Raw genomic sequence first — 17729 nt, forward strand, 5'->3', positions numbered from 1 at the left:
TGAGAACCTATCTGTTGGTGTAAGGCACTAGCTGGTAATATCTAAACACATGCTATATGTAAAAATCTTACTTTTTTTTAAGTTCACAATATTTTTCATTATATTGCTTTTCTTTTAGCCTTGAAATATGAGTAACATTATGTTCATGAGGAACAGTGAAGTCCCAGCCATTTTCTCAGCCATTTTCTGTTCAATATTATGTCCACTGAAGGTCCATTCCTTGTTTAATTCCCAGTCTGTTTCATTTCCATGTAATAGATCAAAGCTTTGCCTCAATTCATTGTAGTTATAATAGAAAGGTGTATTGCAATGGAGAAAGTTTTGAAAACAAGGTCTCCAGTGTTAAGAATGAATTTGAAATAAAAAGACTAGGTTTTTTTCTCTTGCTTTACCTTTTAGTACCTGTGTGACCTCAGACATGTCACTTAAAACTCTGTAAGTCTGAGTTTCCTTATTTATAAATTAGGGATAATAATAACAATAATAATAATAACAATATCTACTTCTTAGCAATGTGATGGTTAAATAGGATAATACATTAAAAGCACCTAAAACTGTCTAATTGTAAGAGGTTTGCAATATATAATACTAGTAAATTGATATTAGTACAAGTCATAAATAAATGATATCCATCACTATTATTATTAATGATAGTAAATGTGTAATATAGTGGGTATCTGCTTTTTTTTGCCAGGCCAGCATCTATCTCCCCTTCATTTGGTAACAATGTCAGGATTTGTTTTTAGGGAACACCACTTCTCATATGCAGTCCTGTTGGATCAGGTGAGATTAATACCATTCCCGGCTTAGAAAAAGAAGTAGGGAGATGATCTAGGCACAGAGAAATAGAATCACTGGTCACATGTTCACAAGGATTGATTTGGGAATATGCATTTTAGTCAAGGTGGATTATGAAAGCTCACATAGGATTTTTTTTTTTTTTTTTAGTCGATTAGGGAAAATGATCTTCCTTTGCTATAGTTGCTAAACTGGTAAAATATTGTAAGCCTGGAACTAGTAGCCACTATACCTGCCCCAGTGTGGGCAAAGCATGCCTGAAAATGAACTAACACAGAAGAGAGCACACTGACAGATAAGGAGAGACAATATTCTGATAACATATTTCAATACCTGTATCCAGCCATGCCTGAAGCTTCCTGTACCTGTATTTCTGAGTACTTCAAGCCAATAAATTCTCTTTTCTGCCTAGAATTGTTTGTTTCCTGTGAGTTGCCACTAAAAGAAGCCAAAATAATAGATTATTTCTTAGATAATTTTGTGTAATTAGTCTCTGTAAGTATGAATAAGATAAGGGAAGTAATTGCCAGTGTTGTTCAGTTAGAATTAGACATTCTAAATACACTTGTCCTCATTGTTCAGTGCTAGATAGTTTGTAGAACAATCCTGGCATACAGTTGTTGCTCATTAAAATTTGTTGAATGAATGATTTATCATGAAAAGACAAATTCTTGGATTACTGGGAGAGGTTAAGATAAACGTGGGTCTTTTAAGATATTTAAACTAAAATGTTATTCATAAGCTTGATTATATGTACAGTGAGAGTTTCACCTAAGCTCTGATTTTTGTAAGAAAAGATTTATTACAGATGATGCATTCAGAATATAAAAAGGCAATGCAGAAATGGTACACATGAGTAATAAACATAAAAGTATAAATCAAATGGCTTAAAAAGTTAGAAATAGCCAGTGAGAAAATGCAAATTGATACTGGTAAGTTATTCACTAAATTGAGCCCTTTCCATGACATATTTAGGTACAAAGCTTTCTTTCTTGCTGTTTTTCTATGGATTTTCATCAAAAGCATATTCATAGTTGGTAGAATAATTGTTTATTCAAGCTTGAATAAAACTTATCAAGCAACTACATAAGGTTCCCTGGACTCCTATTTAAAATTTACATGTGGATATATAGTCAGCTCAAACTCATTCAACTATAGAAAGGTGATGTTTCTTCTTAATATGAATACAACAGAGCTACATTTATTAAAATAAAACTATTTATAAGTCAAATGCATGAAAGCTTCTGCTTATCATTGCCTTCAGAGAATAAAAATTCTAGTTAGGCAAGTTTTCTCTTTACTAAAGATTTGTAAGTTTATTCACTCACACTTTTACAAAGTAAACCATTTAAAATTATCTTATTCAAAAGTAATGTCCTTTATTGTAGAGAACATACAAAGTTTAAACTTTTCTTAATGACTCAAGGTTGATCATCACGAAGATTAATTACACATTGATGCTCTCAGGGCTATTCCAGGTTGTTAGGGTTTTTTGTATTTGTTGTAAACGATGTTACTACTATTGTGACCCCCACACTGCTTTAGAGTTGTTTATTTATATTCTGCCTTATGCCAAAGGACTCAATGTTCCTTACAAAATACATTAAAAATAATTTTTAAAAATGTTAAGAAAGTGAGGAAATCAGGACACAGATAAATTAAGTAAAGCTAGTAAGATGAAGCAAGAGATGAGATTGAAACACAAAATGTGTGTCATGAGGTGCTGTCCATTTGCTAGAGGAAGGCACAGGTGACTAGCAACCTACAAAAACAAGGAGCCATCATATGTATTGTGAGTGGTGTTCAGAGGCTCAGAAGAATCAGAACTATTTCTGGTACTAAGAAAAAATTTCCAGTGTCTCCGTTTCTTTCCACCTGCTCTCTGTGCTCGCTGGAATGTCCTTGCACCATTCCTCATTTTGCAAGCTCATCCTTAAAAACTCTGCTCAGAAATCCCTCATCTATCCCTGAATATCATTGATAGGCATCCCTCCTCTCTAGTAATATCATTGCAATTACTACATTGTATTATAAGTATTTGTTTAATCATCTTTCTAGTCCATGATTTTGAAAGCTCCCTAATGGCAGGGACTTTGTGTCATTCATCTTTTTATCTCCAATACTTAGCACAGTGTCTGGCAAATTACAGATAATAAGTATATCTTGAATGAATGAAAGGATACTGGAAATGAGCTGTAAAAACGCCGAAACCACATACTTATATAAATATTTTAAATATATAGTTTCTTAGTCATTTCTTGTAGTCTTCCTCATTGCATACATCTAGTTCAATAAAAATGGCTTTGTAATTGAATCAACACAGTGTAGCCTGACACTTGCAACAAGGGAACTCAACTCAGAGAGAAACTTCAGAGGAATGGATGTAGTACAAATCATTATACAACCTTTAGAAGTTATTTCAACCAAATGTGTGATATATAAGCAGAAATGAGTTTTTTTCTGGAAAGTACGTAGAGTGTAATGATTCTATGTCATTCTTTTAAGTAGGGTACCATATACTTTACCAGTCAGTGGAACTAGATATACTGGATATACATTTTGGAAGGAATATGTATACAGTATACAGAGAAGTGTTAAAAGTCATTAAGCATGCCAAAAATAAAGGCTGCTCTCATTTGCTTCTTTTCTAAGTCAGTTTTTGTCTCTTTCTTTGATTACGCTATTAACTATCACTTCTTGCTGTTTTCTGAATACTTCCTTACTCAAAAATTTCAGTTTCTAGTTTAAATGGCTTTGTAAACTACATAATTAAGGCTATTTAAAAATTACCTAAATAAACATAAGATGTACCTCAAATAGTTGTTTGCAGACTTTCTGATGAGTGTGTGTTAGCTAAGGGGGATATTGAACTTACTTTTATCTTCCTGGATTTCCTTTCTAGATGAAAGGTGATCACCAGCTCCTTAATTATCCAAACTGCAAACCTGGAAGACATCTTCAATTTTGAGCATTCTCTTACCTGTCCATATCTAGTTATTCAACAAGTCATGCCATTTTACTTTTGAAATACCTCCACTCCAGCTTTTTGACTGTCCCCTCATTTGGGGCTCATATCATCATGCATGGACTACTGAAGGAATTTCCTATCTGGTCTCTCTGTCATCAGTCTAAATCCCTGTAAATACCCAACAACCTAAGGATAAAAGCCAAACTCCTTATTGACCCATTTTTTCACCCAAAGTTTGAACACCTATTATGTACCAAGCACTGTGCAGGGTGTTTATCAACATATATAAAGCTTTCCAGGATCTTCTCTCTCCCTTGTTTCATTTCCTCCCATTTCCCCACTTTTCCTCATCATCTAGAATTACTTTTTCAGAACACAGACTGTTCTCTCACACTCCCCAGCCTGGTACATCCCGGTACTTCAGTGTGAAATGCCCTTCTCCCCATATCCTTCAAGACTCATCTCCTCTATAAGACCTTTCTTGCTGCTGCTGCCCAAGGAGAGATAGAAACTTTTCTTAGGTGCTCATAGAGCCATGACAATTTTAATCCTGATTTTGCAACTTTTTGCTTCCTTGCATTACTTTCCTAACAGACTGTGAAGACAAGAGTATTATCTTGTTCATCTTGATATCCTCAAAGCTTTACACAGCATCTGACAAGTAGTGAGTGTTCAGATAATGTCTGATGAAGGAAGTGCTGAATGGCCATCTCTTTGCTTTAGGTGGGCAATTGAGCACAAATTGACATTACTTATCATGATCCATGTTCTACGTATGTCATCATTACTTGTGAAATTGTTATCTTCTTTTCCTCCCAACTAGATTTCAAGCTCCTGTAGGGTAGGGAATTATCTCCCCTGTAGTACCTAGTAAAAGGTTTTGCACATTGTCATTGTAGGTATTCTATCCTTAATTTTAGAATTGATTTTTAACAGCACTCCAGCAAATGTCTCTGCAGTCTGTTTGGACTTCCAAAATGATGACTTCATTTCTGTGTGCTCATTAAAGAGGCAGAAAGAAGGAATAGGGGAACTTCCTAGGGAAATCATTTCTCCTCCCAGCTCCTTCTCCTCTGACTTCTTACCCACTCTAACTGAGGCTTGGACAGAGAAGAGGCAGTGAACCATGGGAGGAAAAGTTGTTACCGGACCGAGGCAGTGGATTCTTTGTCCTAAGCGCTCAAATGACCAATTCCTGAGACACCGGAGTTTCAAAGAGAGAAAGAGTTTATTGCTGAGACATGAAGCAGGAGAGCAGATGTCCTATCGGCCCAAAAATCTGTCTCACCAAACTGCAGTAACTCTGATAGTTTTGTAGTATCGAAAGGTGGGCAGGTTTTAGGATAACGAGCACAGTGTCTCCAGATGATGTAATTAGAGGTGATCTAATTATTCAGTATGTACAGATTGATTACATACTCAGTCACAACATATGTAAGAAAATGGCAGCCTTAGTATGGTGATGGGCGTGAATTTTAGTATTATAGGATAGGTGACTTGTAGGTTAAAGTCTCATCTACTACACCTGTCATGCAGGCCCATTTTGGTGAGGTCCAGCTTTGGTTATCAAGATAACTTTGGACTTGGGGCAGGTTAGTTCTGGGTTGACCCGAGATCCTTCATTAATAAACATTAGGGGCTGTCTTTAGTGATCATAAGACTCTAAAGTTGAAAAACTGGATAAGTGGGCACAAGTGAAGGTTAGTCACAAGGTTTTACAATCACAAGAGCGCAAGATAAAGGCTATATAATCATCATCAGAGATCAAAGCAGCTGAATTCCAGTTCAGAGATTTCAGGTATTTCCCTCTGTCTACTCTAATATACCAGAAAGTAAAAAGGAATATCTATATAATGATTCAGTAATCATAATCATCCCTTAAATCCTAACTTCTCAATTACAAAGCTATAGTATGCAGTAGAAGCTTTACAGAAATAAAAAATAAAAAGGATTTTTTGATGGCAGAATAGCACTAAAGAAAAGTTGGACATATTAATTCAAGGAGCATCTTTGGTGAGAGAAGGCAGAATCAGAGAGCAGTGGAGGGAAGGGAGCAAAGCAAGGCAGTTTTGACAGTCTGTGGTAGATTCTCTATGGTATGACTAATTGAGAATTGATTGTGTATATAGAAAGGTTATGTTTTATTAGGGGAAACCTTTTCCCTTTTGTCTTTATGAAATCCGTTCTTCTGCAGATGTTCTTTCCTCCCCACACTAATCCCTCATTAATTTATAATGCACCACATTGCTTTAAAAGTGCTGCGTAGATTTCCTGTTTCTCTCATATACAGTATTTCTAATAAAGAGAATCAAGTAGGATACAGGTTGATATGCTGCTTGTCTTGAGGGCTGGATGCCAGACTTGCTGGTGCCAGAACATTTCACTGATCATCTCTTAGATCATTGTAAATGTTTCTAAGTGCCATTTTGCTCCATGAATGTGAATTCAGGCACTCAAGCAACTGTTTCACTGTTGACTGTAAATTGTCTCTGTTTTCTGGGATCTGAAGCCAAAGCTCAATAGAGTCTCCTAATGGGGCTCTGTTAATTTTGAGGACAGATACTCTCACAGAGAAAGGGGCACCATTTCAGAGGCAATAAGAATGGAAAGAAGAACATGAGTCCCCATGTCTACCACATCTGCTCCCCCAAACTAACTGTTCTCTCTGCCAGGAAATATGACACAATTTGGGACACAGTTGGATACAGGGATGTTCTAGAAGGAGAAGCCAATATGGCTTTATAATTTCTGATTTGCTAACATGTCACTAGTAAAGATAGGAATTAAAGAAGGAGAGAGTTTAACATCCCTTTACATGGAATTCCACTTTACTCTTATGGAATATGGAAATCAAGAGGAAAACTTGAAAATTCTGATTTTTAAAAAGTTTAAACATCTTGAATATGAAATACCTGACAGACATGGATGAAAGCCTCAGGTCTTTTTGGGAACTTTAAATAAGTTTGGAGAGTACTTTATAAGGGGTGTGTGTGTGTGTGTAGCAGTATCATTCAGGGTTAAAATCTCACACACCAACAGGTTACATGCAGATCAAGTCCCAATGTAATCAGATCTTGTGATTTTCCAAGAGAAAGTAGGAAGCCATATTTTCATTCAGGCAATTTCACATGAATATATGCAGCTAATGAAAAAATTATTTTCTGATCAATTAAAACACATCTGTGAGATTAATTCAGTCTTATAGGTTACAAGTTCAAGACCTTTGGATTAGAGGATTATTGGGTGGAAAGGAGACATGTCATGTGAAGCAATTAGAGAATAGTATAAGCCATTACATAATAAGTTGACAAATTAAATAAAATCAAGTCAGTTGACAAATATTATAAGTGTTTCGGAAGGGGAGAGATCAATGTTGGTTAAGGTTAACCCAGAATTAAGTAAAGTGTGCTTTATCTGGAAATTGAAGGATAGTGACTATCAGTTGCAATAAGCAAGGGAGAGCATTCCAACTAAGAAAAGTAGTATGGAACCCAGAGATGATAATATGGGAAGACAGTGAATAGCTTTCCTGAGTGGGAACAAAGGACTAGAACCATGTCTTCTAACCCCTAGACCATTGTTTTTCTTCCATGCTCTACCACCTCCTATTTTGAGGAAAAATAAGGATTTTAATTATTTAATTAGTTGTTGAGCATCTACCATGGGCCAAGCACTACTCCATGTTCACGGGTACATTTCATGTTCATGCTATATATATATATACATGCTCTCCAATACGTGCAGACACAGGTCAAATCCAAATTTATTACAAATTGATTATGTGAAAAGTCATATTAGATATATTTTAATTAGTTCTAGAAAGAAACATAGTTACTTGATAATTGCTATGATCCTGGGAAAATGTAGTCAAAAAATAAAAGTTTGAATATCGGCATTCTAAAAAATGTCAAATACTTGTGTGAAAATTACTGGAAACAAATAAGTATAAAACAGCATCATGTTCATCAAAAATTTATAAAATTTAGAAGTGAGTAGCCAAACTGAAATAAAGTTTTTTTTCAATTAATGAATACATTTCATTAAACAGCCATCAAAATCAATTTCGGTATAATATTTTTGTACTCTGTTTCCTATGGTCTCATGCTTTTTGAGAAAATAAGCAAGTAGAGTTTTAGGGAAATAGATAAGCATGAATAAAGGAGAGAGAAACAATAAGTTTGGGGGTGGGGGTGGGAATACTGGTATGGTACAGAAAAGGTCTTTGGTTATATATTATATATGACATTTCATTTTAAGAAAAATATGTGCATAAATATAAAAAATTGACTGTCTAGTTTCAGCAAATGCATTTATAGTCTTTAAACATATGACAGTCTTATTTACAGATGAAGTATATTATATATCAAAAAACATGTATTATAAGCATATAAAATATGTTTAAGGAATAATTAGTTAGTCAATGAATAGGAGTATGTACTGGGGAAAAACTTTATTCAAGTCTTCATCGCTCATAGCAAAGTAAATTGCAGAACATAAAGTTAACGAAAGCCTACTTTGATGTTTCAAATTCAGTATTATTTTTAAAACACTATCAAACATCTGAATTCCATGTCAAAAGCATTAGTTACAGTCTAGGTAGCTTAATTTAAAATAAGTACTTACAAAGCTTGTATTGCATAGTGGCAGTTCAAAAATACTGTGTTGCTGGCCTAACTTTATATTAGTTTTTCACAGTCTTCTTAACCAGGCACACTTCTAAGACACACAGAATATGAGCTCTGCACTCTCTAAATTTAACTTGAAAAATAAGAGAGATCAGATCCATATGTGCAAGAAAAATAAAGTGTCAGCATGACCATCTAAAATCCATATCTTGGATATTATTTTTAAAACCTACTCCTTCATGACTGACATACTACATAACAAATATAATGTGATTTAACCTTATTTTGTTGCATACCTTTCACAAAACCATATTTCAATCATGAAAAGAAATACAAATCAATATTTGCTTAATGTTTTTGATTTAAAAAAATGTAGACCCGAAAGGAACATCCCAGTATTTGAATTTCAGTTACGATTCATCTCCCTCAGTCCTGTTTCCACTGTGTCAGCACAATATTATCTCAGGCAGCAGCCATTAGGGAGGTTTTCTCTCTAATGGTGGCTCCCTTGCATACCTTTTACTGCCTGCTCTGATGGAATTTTTGTCTTCTCAAATGGGTTTCCTAATTTGTCTATTTCTATGTCCAGTAAACTTTATTCTCTATGCTAAAAAGTTAAAGTTGTATCTGCCTTGGGGTTGCATAACTTCAACAGAATTTTCCAACAGTGAACAACTTGACACACTTACTGAAGGCATTTTAATGAAAAATTAAACTTTCTTGTTAAGTTTTTTGGTCTGCAATTTACAAGAATTGGGAGTTTGGAATGTTCAAAAAAAAAGCGGATTATTCAATGGGTGCCACCTGCATCATAAGACTAGACTGATTCTCCTGAGAATTTTTAAATTGCAATTGCTTTTAAAAATCCTTTGTTGACTGAGATAGCACAGATGTCTACTACATTTTTCATGGTGAGTGTAATAGTATTTAACTGTGCAATATTAGGCCATGGATTCAGGGATGCAATAAAGCTATCTGGAAATCTGGGAAATTTTGTTTTTCTCGTTGAAATACACAAGTCACTTAGTCAATGGAAAGAATAACAATTACCCAAGGACTGCAGAGTACTTTATCTGAATGAATGGCGATTTATAAAATTTGCATCCTTCTTAAGGAAGATTTTTGTAGTGCACAGATATTTTGTTCACACAAGCAAGATTAAAATAAGCTAACTAAAATGTGCAACACATTTTGTCACATTTTGTGCTTGTGAAATATCTGCTGCTCTCAAAGACCCAATTTGTCAACCTCCATATCAGTGCTAAGTAGTGCATGGAACAGGGGACAGTCATGTTTTAGTTGACTGCATGTTCTTTCTTGTCCTATTATTACTAGAAAGTATTCATAAAAATTTGGATTATTTTTTCATCAAAATTTTTACTGAAGGTTTCTAATTGGATGATTGTTTCACCATGACATGCACTATAATGGGATAATAATTGAAAATATTTAGTAAGCTAACATTTCATTTTGTGCATGATCCTAGTTTCTAAAGACAACATTTCTTAATACAGAGATTTTAGTTAGGAAAAAAGGGAGCGTTTTAGAAAGGAAACCTTTTATATTTAGAAAACCTGTATGGGAGATGTTTGGTTATCCAAGGTGTATCTCAAACCACAAAGAAACAGTAAGTGTCTTGCAATGAGGAACCTAGTATTTCCTTTATATTTTCTCCTTTATAACTGTAAGCGCACTATGTCAATTAGTGACTTTTGATTGCGCTGGATAGCTTCAGCATCCAGTATTTTATCATCAAAAGAGAGAGAAAAGAAAGTTTTATTAAGGAGTAACTACTCTCACAAGAGGTGACTTCTTTGCTGATTAATAGAATTTTTTTCTTGTAATTTTATTGAGATACAGTCACACAGTATACAATCACCCGAAGTGTACAATCAGTTGTTCACAGTATCATCATATATTTGTGCATCATCACCACAGTCAATTTTTGAACATTTTCATTACTCCAAAAAAATAATAAAAATAAGAATAAAAATAAAAGTAAAAAAGAACACCCAAAACAACCCATCTCCCCCATTCTCCCTATTATTCATTTACTTTTTTGTCCTCATTTTTCTACTCATCTGTCCATACACTGGATAAAGGGAGTATGAGTCACCAGATTTTCTACAATCACCTGGTCACACCATGTAAGCTATATAGTTATATGATCGTCTTCAAGAATCAAGGCTACTGGGTTACAGTTCAACAGTTTCAAATATTTCCTTCTAGCTATTCTAATACACTAAAAACTAAAAAGGGATATCTTATAGTGCATAAAACTAACCTCCAGAATGACCTCTTGACTTCATTTGAAATTTCTCAGCCCCTGAAACTTTACTTTGTTTTATTTTTCTTCCCCCTTTTGGTCAAGAAGACTTTCTCAATCCCATGATGCCAGGTCTAGGCTCATCCCTCAGAGTCATGCCCCATGTGGCCAGGGAGATTTACACCCCTGGGAGTCATGCCCCACATAGTCGGGGAGGGCAGTGAGTTTACCTGCAGAATTGGCTTATAGAGAGAGGCCACATCTGAGTAACAAAAGAGGTTTTCTGGGGATGACTCTTAGGCACAATTTTAAGTAGGCTTAGCCTCTCCTTTGCAGTAACAGTCTTCACAAAGGCAAACCAAAGATCGAGGGCTCAGCCTACTAAATTGGTAGTTCCCAATGTTTGTGAGAATATAAGTAATTCCTCAGATGGGTAACTTTAATAGTTCCACATTTTTCCCCAGTCCCTCAAGGGGGCTTTTCAAATACTTCTTTATCCTCTTCCCAAATTATTCTGGGATGTATTGGGGTATTAATGGGATTTTTAATATGAGAACTTTGGTTGTCTTTGGATAAGAGCTACAAAATAATATTATTTTAGAAACAGATGACAAGACATGAAAGTATGAGAGAGTGGTTTGGTGTGTGAAATTTCAGAATGCGCACTATCTTTTTAGAATATTTTTGAGATTCACTTTGCATATAGATCTTAATTGTATGGTTAGATGAGTTTTGACAAAAGCATTCAAAACTGCAACCAATAACTGAACCTATATTTAAAACATCTCCATCACCCAGCCATTTCCCTCATGTCATTTTTCCATCTCTTCTATGCCCTTCCCATAGATAAGTATTCTGATTTCTATGACTTAGATTAGTTTGCTTGTTTCTGAATACCATATAAAATGAAATAATGCAGTAAGAACTTAAAAATTTTGATGAGATGAAGTGTGAAAAAAATAGTATCACCGAGTAATTAGAGGAAGCAAGGAAAGTTTTGTCAAGATACAAGGGACTTGTTTGTATTGTTCATGGACTCAGGAAAAAGAATCTGTGGAGGGAATGAACTGGAAGATGCAAGAGAGAGGGTCTAAGTATGGTGTGATTTTGAAGAGTAGAATCACATCTTTTCTAGAATTGAAGGCAAAATGAAGATGTATAGACATAAGTCATATCAGTGTCAGTCAACACTTACATGATATTTTTCAGAAATTAAGCAGCAAAGGAATAGTTTCAGGGGCATAAGAAGTTATGGTGTAGTTTAGAATGATCATAGGCAAGGTGTTCAGCAGAAGATCAAGGGTATTATGATAATTAAAGCATAGTGAAAATATATCGAGAAAAAGAAAGGATTGCAAGGGATCAAGGGAATAGCAGTCACTCTGAGTATCATGAGTATTATATGATGTTTTCATCCACTGATTACTTGCTAATTTAAAAGCTTGTGACCAGTTTAAGCACAATGTCTGAAAGTAGCTAGCTCTAGTTCATAACTAATTTCTCTTTCTAGCTTTAAAGAGACAACTTGTTTATCTAAACACAACTTTAGCATGTTTAGGAAAATTTTCATTTTGATTTCTACTCCTACAGTTAACGTAGATAAGCATTAAAATGCATTCATTAGTGAAATCCTTCAAAAATGTGGAATGTTTGTCAGTTTTTAATCCTTCGCCAAAACACCAGGAAAAATAAAACAGGGAAAAGGCAGTTGTTTTCCTTAGAAACTCAGACCTATGGTGGTTATACCGACAATTACAACGATGCCAGTTTCTAAATTGCCACATTAATATTGCCAACTATGCCATATGACACTGATTTTGCATTCATCTTTTATTGAAAGCAGTGCTTACACACACATTTCCTGATATGTTTTTTTAAAATATTATTTTCCCACTTTTTATTTTTTGGCCCTTAATATCTAGCTCAAAGAACATGATTACTGCTGCCTTTTTATTCCTGTTCCATGATTAGGCTTTCTTAACTTTGGTATTTGGTGGGAAGAGCTCCTGCCCTTGTAAGTCAAGATGACCCTAATTTTCAGTGCTCTCTCCCCTATTAAGTGCCTTTCTGATCATCTTGAATGTTCTCCAAGAGAGTATGGATGAATAGGCCAGGGTGACTATGCTTGTAAGTGCAAATAGCAGCCATCTTAGCAATCAGGGGACACAGATCAGGCACAAGCAATCTTTAACGCTGTGCCATCTTCATATTTTTATTTAATGGTTACTCATTTATCAAGGCTCCATATGTTCTAAAGATTTTGTTCCTCACGTAAGATGTGTTTATGTGTTTTTTAAAATATCCATTTGTTGCTTTTTACATTTAAAAAATTATTTCTCTTCACTGTTCCATTAGTTACGAAAGCCATTCTTTTTCATGTGCCAGGATGAAGCTCAAAGGTTAACTTGTCCATCCAGCTTAATTGAGGTGACTGTACTCTAGTATCCCCGAGATATGCAGAATGAAAAGGTTATCAACCCTGAATTTTTAGAACATTGTTTCAGCACTTATTAATTAGTGACAAAGTGACCTTAATTGATTCTGTCTATATCCAGTCAAATGAACAAGCAGATTTTTGATTTCTAGCTTAGACGCTAGAAACAGAGTTGTTGGATTTTCCTACCACAAGACCCAGGGTCTGGTCTCAACAGCTTGAAGGAATTAGGCTTGTGATTTTATCATTCCCTCCCTCATTCGGTGAGTAGGCTGTGCCGAAGTGATTTACGCTAAGCAAGCTTGTCAGAAATTGATTTATAGAGCAAAATGGTATTTTACCAATTTGCAGGTGGAGTAGAAAGAGCATGGACTTTGCAGCCACATAGAATGGGGTTTAATTCTCAACCTCACCATTTAATAGCTGTGTAGTTTTGGAGATGTAATTTAATCTCTCTGAATTTAATTTTCCTATTTGTAAAATGAAGATAATATTTATTCAGAACCCTGGTGAGAATTACAAAGGCTATATATGAAAACTGCGTAAGAACCTCACTGAAATACTTACATGCAAAAGAGCCTCACTTATGTACTAAAGGTATGTTAATTTATTTTACTTCACTCCTGTTGAAAATAGAAATGTTTCCAATTACTTAGTAAACATTTGCTGCACTTGTGGGTAAATTACTTCAGAAAGTCAGTCTACAGATTAGATATTTCATGAACATAGAATTACACAAAAGGTAACATTTTAACCTTAATGTGAAAATTAAGAATTGACCATCTTCAATCTAGAAATAAGAAAATTAATGAATTGAACTTCTTCAACCTACAAATATTTCTAACCAGATAAATAATATTGGACATTATCCTTAAGTAACTTCTTCCATGGAGAATGCAAAGGACATACAGGAAAATTTTTACTCTACAACTCTCTTTTTTTCAATATTCCTTACTAGTTGCACACTTCTCATATTATAATCTTACCTAGAAGGTAACATTCCTGGTTAATTTGACTCCTTAATCTTTTGTGACATGTTTCTGTTTAGGAAAATATTTTAGTATCATCCCAAATTTATGAATAATTATGTTGTGGTTTCTACACTTTGATGCTGGCTCCCATTAACTTAAGTTTCAGATGATTTTCAAACCCTAATTCTGATGTAAGGAAAACTTATTGGATGCCTTCAGGGTACCCAGCAAAGATTATACTTATGAACAATGCAAATGAGGCATCGTCTTTTACAAAATAGTACAGTGGCTCTTGTAATATTAGACATCTGACCACCACTGCTTCAGACATCTTATAAAACTTCGTTCCTTCAGCTCTTATTAATCTTTTAGCTTTGTCAAAGTCTGGAAGTGGGAATCAAGATTGGGGGATCCTTTCCATGTGGTACCTGTTGCCCATGAAAAATTAGTAGTAATTCATATGCATGCTCAAGAAGTCTGAGTATAGTGTGGAATGCAGGCAATAAAACAATAATTTCACAAAAATGTAAGCCCATCACTGAGCTATGAATACAGTGCAGTAGGAGAACACAGTGGAGGTGCAGGAGAAGGGAGGGTCTGAATCAGACTGAACATACACCTCAAAGTTAGCCAAGAAACAATGAAATAACCTTATACCAATTCTTGGCTTTACTGCTCTTTTTCTCTTCCACTGGTGCAGATCAAAATCATTATGAAAGTCATAATAAAACTGCCTTGTTAATTGCTACTTAATAAAGATAATTAGTAAGAAGTTTGAGCAACCACTGTTTGATTAGCTAATAATGCTAAGACATCCAGTCGCATACTTTTGACTGCTCCAAAATCCTTCCCAAGTAATAATCCTATAGTGAGCTCTTTTTCATGGTGAAACTGTTATCTATGACTTTTGCTAGTTTCCATCCATTTATATTTGTTAAATATAGATGTTAGGCCTCTCTGACAACATTGCCTCATCCTCCCCTATTCCTGAATCCTCTGTGTCAGTCACACGGAACAGTTTGCTTTTATTCCCCTGAAAACAACACTCTGAGGTCCATGAATATGGGTTTCCCACATTGGCCTGTCTGTTGTTTGGGGATGGGTCATCAAGGAGGGCAGAGTGGTGTGGGAATTGTCATAAAGGAATAGAAAACATGATTCATTAGTGCAGCCTGTCAGCATGCAGGAAAATCAACCCATGAACGTGCATGTCTATGGGAAGAAGCCTGTGTTGCCATCCCCTTGTGGGAGGTGTATATCAAAGGTTACCTATGTTATTTACTTTGCCATCTCTATTCCATTTCTTACAAAGAATTCTCTACTAATAGGGGTAAGCAGGGTGATAAAAAATGATTAATAGCACATAAAAATCATGTTTCCATTATTAAATTCAGTTTTGTAGTGTATGTTTATACTTAACATATGAAACTAGGAATATCTAAATATATTCATGCTTATCTGAATAAACAATATATGTCCATTCCAACTTATTTCAGAAATTATATTTTTAAGTGCTAGATTCTTTTTTATGGGTTTACTTGTCTGCTGTGATTTCCTATTTATTAATTGACTATAAGCATACATTTTTAAGTCATTGTTTTAAAATAATAAGTGTTTTAAAATCCTTGCCTTCTAATCCCAGCACCTGGGTCTTACAAGGGCCAGTCTCCTTTGATTGTCTTTTCTTTACACGTGAGTCACATTATTCTGTTTCTTCATATATGTAGTAATTTTGGATTGACTCTTAGACATTTTGAATAATTCATTGTAGAGACTCTGGATTCTGATATTTTCTCTCAAAGATTATTGATTTTTTTTTATGAGGCAATTAATTCCAAAATTTGTCTCCTCTTCAGTGAGCAGCAGCTGAAATTTATTTTCAGAGTTTTTAGCTTTAGTTGTGATTCTCAGAATCTGCCCTGCTCTTGCATACTTCAGGATTCCACCAGATATTAGGCATTTTATACACAGTGCATCTCCCCACCCCCTCCTTGCTCTCTCTTTTCATTCTCCAGGTACTGTGGTAGCCCCAAACTCTGTCCTCTGGTTCTTTAAGCCAATAAGCCTGTGGCTATTACTGTTATTTATATAATTTGTGGGCACTGAAAAGAAACCAAAAGCATACAAAAGCATACAGTAGAGGAGTTGACAGTTGACATTTAGAAGAAGAGAGTGACACAGGGTGAATTTGGGTACATTTTCAAGTTTTTGTAGGATTTTACCTGAACACTAAATAAATAAATAGATGTATGTATGTCTGTACATATGAAATGTATATATACATATAATATATATTTACATGTTATATATTCATTCAATAGTTTACAATTTATTGTCTTTATCTGCAGGAAGCTTAGTCTGATTGGGTCTACTCTACTATTACTGGAAGCACAATTCACTCTTAAGCTTTTAAAATGCTGTTCTACAGTTCTGGAATGCCTCCCTTTAATATCTCTACCATTTATTTCAGATTCTCCCAGTTTACCATTCAGTTAAAACCCAATTGTTGTCTTAAAAGGGTATTTTTCTTAGTGTCCTAGCTAACAGTGTAATCTCCATCTCTTATTGGAACTTACACTCTCTGCTTTACTTAACCTTTTTGAGCCTCAGTCTTCATATTTAAAAATACAGAAATAATAATTACCACCTCATAGTGACATTATGAGTATTAATAATAGCATAGATGGCATTCTAATTTGAGTGACACATAGTGAGTACTCAGCAAATGAGAGGTTTAATTTCTGCCTCAAATCTTATTTAAATGGAAAGTCATGCATTTAAAAATTAATCTCTTAAATCCTTAGAAGGTTGGAACCAGGTATCAAGATTCAGGATGTTTTGTACATAATATATTCTTAACAATATTTTCAGTAAATAGAAATAAGAAAATCCTAGATCACTATGCAGTTTTCCTGTCCTCTCCCTTGCATAAACATTCCATCTTTTTTTTGCTTTCCATATTAAGAAGGTGTATCATCTCTCTTGTTCTAGAAGTTCTTCATATCTTTACTATGATGAGAAAGAATTTACACAATTTATTATACAAAAGAAACCTTCTTCCAGGTACTTCTGTGCCAGAGTAAATAATAATGTATTTCTGTCCAGCAGTGGCTTGCTTAATTAGGTATGCAACCATGTCAATGGGAATAAGAAAGCAAGTGTTTAGGGGTTAAATTATGATTGAAATAATTTGTCTCTTGATAACTGAAAATTATTTGTACCTGTAAAATTTGTTTAAAGTCATAAAATTATTGTAAGTAGGATTAACTATAGTTCTCCATTTATCAGAATTTTATATACTCAAAATTTGTAGGAAAGAGAAAGGTGAGCAAAAAGCAAGTAAAAATTGGGACTTTTTCAGAAGAGAACATTCTTTGGCTTTTCTTGAAGATTATATATAATTGGTAGAAATGCCTACACCATCCCAAAAATGTACAATAAGAATTATTATTCATAATAATAATCCTGAGTCACATGATCTAACTCAAATATGTTCATTCTCTTCTGTAGATAATATTTAATAAGCCAAGAAAGTTGGGGGAGGGGGTTAGATCATTTTCAAAAGGTTTTTAAGAAGGCTTAAAATAAAAAATGTTTTTCCTCCCTAGTTTACTTTAAGTTCACAACAAAATTTAATTAGTCAGAATATCCCATTTTCTGAGCATTG

The 17729-nt window shown here is 34.5% G+C and overlaps 1 protein-coding gene and 1 long non-coding RNA gene across 4 annotated transcripts in view; one reads left to right on the top strand and one right to left on the bottom strand.

The window, feature by feature from the left end:
* Positions 1 to 8494, bottom strand: part of LOC119532654 — a 69768-nt gene extending 61274 nt beyond the window's left edge. The window contains exon 1 of one of the 2 annotated variants that reach the window (XR_005216569.1): positions 8390 to 8494. This is a non-coding gene — a long non-coding RNA (uncharacterized LOC119532654). The remainder of the gene's footprint in view (positions 1 to 8389) is intronic. The other variant, XR_005216568.1, reaches the window with a different exon arrangement.
* The window catches only part of ALCAM (activated leukocyte cell adhesion molecule), a 217341-nt gene that overhangs the window by 88160 nt on the left and 111452 nt on the right, over positions 1 to 17729 (top strand). The gene's annotated exons all lie outside the window — the stretch shown is intronic.

This window comes from Choloepus didactylus, chromosome 1 (genome assembly GCF_015220235.1).
Source record: "Choloepus didactylus isolate mChoDid1 chromosome 1, mChoDid1.pri, whole genome shotgun sequence".
NCBI classification, from domain to species: domain Eukaryota; kingdom Metazoa; phylum Chordata; class Mammalia; order Pilosa; family Megalonychidae; genus Choloepus; species Choloepus didactylus.